Below are 4,930 nucleotides of genomic sequence, written 5' to 3'. Positions count from 1 at the left end.
CCCACTCTGTTTCACAGATGAAGTAATGGATCATCAAATCCCTGAAGGGTTTAAACCCGTAAACATCGAACCCTACGATGGCACAACAGACCCCGCGGTTTGGATCGAAGATTATCTCCTTCATATCCATATGGCCCGCGGTGATGATCTACACGCCATCAAGTATCTCCCACTCAAGCTTAAAGGACCAGCTCGGCATTGGCTTAACAGCTTGCCAGCAGAGTCAATTGGGTGTTGGGAGGACCTGGAAGCCCCATTTCTCGACAATTTCCAGGGCACATATGTGCGACCACCAGACGCCGATGACCTAAGCCACATAATTCAGAAGCCAGATGAATCGGCCAGACAGTTCTGGACACGGTTCTTAACAAAGAAAAATCAAATCGTCGACTGTCCGGATGCAGAGGCCCTCGCAGCCTTCAAGCATAACATCCGCGACGAGTGGCTTGCCCGGCACCTAGGACAGGAAAAGCCGAAATCCATGGCAGCCCTCACATCACTCATGACCCGCTTCTGCGTGGGAGAGGACAGCTGGCTAGCCCGCAGTAACAACCTCAGCAAAAATTCTGGCAGTCCGGATAACAAGGACCGCAAGGGCAGGTCACGTCGCAACAAGCACAAATGCCGCATTAACAGCGATAATAGTGAGGATACGGCAGTCAACGCCGGATTCAGAGGCTCCAAACCCGGTCAGCGGGAAAAGCCATTCAAAAGAACTACTCCGGGTCTGTCCAATTTGGACCGAATACTCGACCGCTCGTGCCAGATACACGGCACCCCCGAAAAGCCAGCTAATCACACCAACATGGATTGTTGGGTATTCAAGCAGGCAGGCAGATTATTTGCCGAAAATTATGACAAGGGGCTGCATAGCGATGACGAGGAGGGGACCCGGCCACCGAACAATAGAGGACAGAAGGGTTTCCCCCCACAGGTGCGGACGGTGAACATGATATACGCAACCCACATACCTAAAAGGGAACAGAAGCGTGCACTCAGGGACGTATACGCGATGGAGCTAGTCGCCCCAAAGTTCAATCCATGGTCCTTCTTCCCGATCACTTTTGATCGAAGGGACCACCCCACCAGCATCCGCCATGGCGGGTTTGCCGCATTGGTTATAGACCCAATCGTTGACGGATTTCACCTCACTAGAGTCCTGATGGACGGCGACAGCAGCCTGAACCTACTTTACCAGGATACAGTGTGCAAGATGGGCATAGACCCCTCAAGGATTAAACCCACAAAAAGGGCGTCATACCAGGTGTAGAGGCCAATTGTACAGGCTCAGTGACACTAGAAGTGGTCTTCGGATCCCCGGATAACTTCCAAAGCGAGGAGTTAATTTCTTACATAGTTCCGTTCTGCAGCGGCTATCATGCACTGCTCGGACGAACCGCGTTTGCAAAATTCAATGCGGTGCCGCACTACGCATACCTCAAGCTCAAGATGCCAGGCCCTCGAGGAGTCATCACGGTCAACGGAAACACTGAACGCTCTCTCCGAACGGAGGAACATACAGCGGCTCTCGCGACAGAAGTACAGAGCAGCCTCTTAAGGCAATTCTCGAGTCCGAACGGACACAGCCAAGCACACCCGGAGTAACCTACAACAAGACCACCTGGCACGTTCCGAGCACGCGTAGCAACGCGGCCCCAGCCCTTGCAAAATTGCAAAACCAGTACTCCGCATACATCACTACGCTCTGGAAATACCATGGGCAAAGGGGGAAGGGCACTACCATGGCAGGCCCAGAGTGCGGCTCAACCACACCAGGGGCTCCCAAGTATGTCATCCTTTTTCTTTTTTCTTATCCTCAGGACTCCGTTTACCAGAGGCCCTGTTCGGCAGTAGACCGGCCGAACTCACGATGCAACAGCCAGGGAAGGAGAAAAGCTACGACGAGTATCCAGGTGGTCTCCATTACGAGCATTATACCTGTTTATACGCCATTCCGCAGCCTACCGCTGGGAGGGGACATGTTAAATAGTTCAACCCCTTGCTTATCGCACTATTTGTATCGTTCTGCATTCATGGCAGTACTTCTTGAATAAACAATGCATCGCTTTTTGCCTATAATTGCATTCCTTTTTTATACATATGTTCATTTATGACATGTTGCATCCGTACACTTTGGTACGGTTAAATACACCAGGCGCTTAAGTTCCCCATATTATGGTGCGATAAGTCCGAACACTTTCACAAGTGCGGCACCCCGAACTTATAGCATTACATGCATCGGCTCCGAATCATGTCTTGGGTCAATAGTTGGGTTTGCCCGGCTCCCATGTTTTGGTACCTTACGTTCCGTTATATCGGCTAAGGTAGCGCAGGGAGAACCACTGCGATTGTGCCCCAGTTGAGCTGGGCGAGCACCTCTGTGGAGAAAGCTAAAACTGACCGTCATGATGAGGCGAGAGCTGGTCGCTATTCGAGAGGTTTTTTCGAGTCCCTAAAGACTTATGCCGCTTAGAGCGAGGAACCGGCTTTGTCCGGCCCAGCCGTGGATAGCGCCCCGAATTCGGCCTTCCGAATACCAGGGGCTTCGCAGAAATTTAAAATTATAGAATTTTATGGCTAAGTGAGAGTGTTCAAGCATTATAAGTCCGGTTGCCTCGTTCGTTGTGTTGAGCGCCTCCCTAGATGGACCCAAAAATGGGAACAAGAGCGCTCAAGTTTATCCCGAACACCCCAGCACTCGTGGCATGGGGGCTGAAGCCGACGACATCCCATCTCTCAGATTTGATAAACGACCGCACAGAAGGTAATATTTTAAATTAACAAGCGTTGCTTAGTGCATATGAACATAGTTTTCAGCGCACAGGATAACAGAATGTGAGTCGACTCAAATATTACATCTTTGGAGCACTCACCCGCAATAATGTGGGCACCCTTCAAGACACCCTTATAATACATCTCGGGCGTGCGATACTCCTTGCCCGGCGGTGGCGCGTCCGTCACAAGCTTCTCAGCGTCCATCTTGCCCCAGTGCACCTTAGCACGGGCAAGGGCCCGACGGGCACCTTCAATGCAGGCGGAGTGCTTGATGACTTCAACCCATGGACAAGCGTCTACCAGCCGCTGCACCAGGCCGAAGTAGCTCCCAGGCATGGCCTCTATGGGCCATAGCCGAACTATAAGGCCCTTCATGGCCTGTTCGGCCTCCTTGTGGAGCTCGACCAGCTGCTTCAGCTGGTCGCTAAGGGGCATCGGATGTCCGGCCTCAGCATACTGAGACCAGAACACCTTCTCCATTGAGCTCCCCTCCTCGGCTCTGTAGAAAGCGGCAGCATCAGACACGCTGCGGGGCAGATCTGCGAACGCTCCTGGAGAGCTCCGAATTCGGGTAAGTAACAGGTAATTCACCTTTACATGCTTGATTTGCATGAAGAATGCCTTACCCGCCGCTCTTTTCTTCAATTCTTTGATTTCCTGGAGGGCCTTGTGGGCTTCGGCCTTAGCGGCTTTGGCACTCTCAAGAGCCGACGCAAGCTCGGACTCTCGAGTCTTTGAGTCACGCTCCAAACTCTCGTGTTTTTCCACGAGAGCCTGGAGCTCTTGCTGTACCTCCGCCACCCGCCCCTCTTGCTTCTCTCACTCGGCTCGCTCCGCGGCTGCATTGCGTTCGGCCGCGGACACCGCCTCCTTCAGGGTTGCCACCTCGTTCGTAGCCCCTGGAGTACCCACGTTATCCTTGTTAATACTCTTGCAACCAAATCCTTTTCTGTAAGGTACAACTTTCATAAGGTGTTCCTCACCTTCCTTGTCCTTGAGCTGCTTCTTGGCACGGCCGAGCTTGCTCTTGGACCGCTCGAGGCCCTGCTTCAAGGCATTGACCTTCGCAGTCAGTGCGGCAGAGGTCAGCAGCGCAGCCTGCACTCCCATATTGACATATTTTTGTTAAGACTCTTGCGTATATCTTTTTAGATCCTCAGTCCGGCTTTTCTTTTCGAACACCGAACCGAGCATCAGGGCTACTGTCTATGCGGTACTACTTTACATATATTAAAATTCTTACCTCAAAGCCTGTTAGAAGGCTGCTGCAGGCTTCGGTCAGCCTGCTTTTGGCGAGCTGAACCTTCTAAATCATCGCACTCATGACAGTGCGGTGTTCCTCTTTGATGGAAGCGGCATTGAGCGCCTCCAGCAAGTTATCCAGTGCCTCCGGTTGGACGGAGGCCGCCTGTGTCACAGTCTTGCCCTTCTTACGAAGGGGCCGCCCGCCGGACTCCGGAACCACTGTAGGTTCGGTGCGGAGTCCGGCACAAAGTCCGGGAGGTTGCCTTGCGGCACCTCCGGGGTCTCCTCCTCCTGGTGGGTCCCTTCCCGGGATCCCACCTCGGCGTCGTCAGCATCGCGGGGGGTGGAGGCGGTCGGAAGGGAAGTGCTATCCACATCCGACGTACCCAAGGACCCGCTCGACGAAGCGGGAAGATCGTCCTTGGGCGGACTACAGGGTTGTATGCGGCATTAGAAAGACACCATGCGACAAAAAGAAAGATTATGAGTTATTCAGGAGTCCGGACACTTACGATCTCACCAGGGGCTTGGCCCTTGAGGGCCACTCCTCGTCGCCATCGCCGGTGGTGGCGGAACAGTCCGGGGAAGGGTCCTTCCCTTCTTGGACCCTTCGGCCTCCCTCGTTGGGGAGGCCTTCCTCTTCTTCTCTCCCCTCGCTGGGGGAGAGGCCTCTTTCTTCTTCTCCTCGTCCTCGTGGGAGGAGTCCGCCTCGGAGTCATCGAATGATGAATCCGATAACACCTGACGCCGGGAACTCCTTTGGGTTCCCATGGCCTTCTTCTTGGCCTTCTTCTCCGGCACAACGTAAGGCGCCGGGACCAACAGCCCTGTTAAACGTGCATCCGCTGGGTCTTCTGGAACGGGGGCCGGACAGTTAACCTGTCCGGACGTCTCCTGCCAGGCCTGTTAA

This window comes from Triticum dicoccoides, chromosome 4B, assembly GCF_002162155.2.
Source record: "Triticum dicoccoides isolate Atlit2015 ecotype Zavitan chromosome 4B, WEW_v2.0, whole genome shotgun sequence".
NCBI classification, from domain to species: domain Eukaryota; kingdom Viridiplantae; phylum Streptophyta; class Magnoliopsida; order Poales; family Poaceae; genus Triticum; species Triticum dicoccoides.
This window is presented reverse-complemented; position numbering follows the sequence as displayed.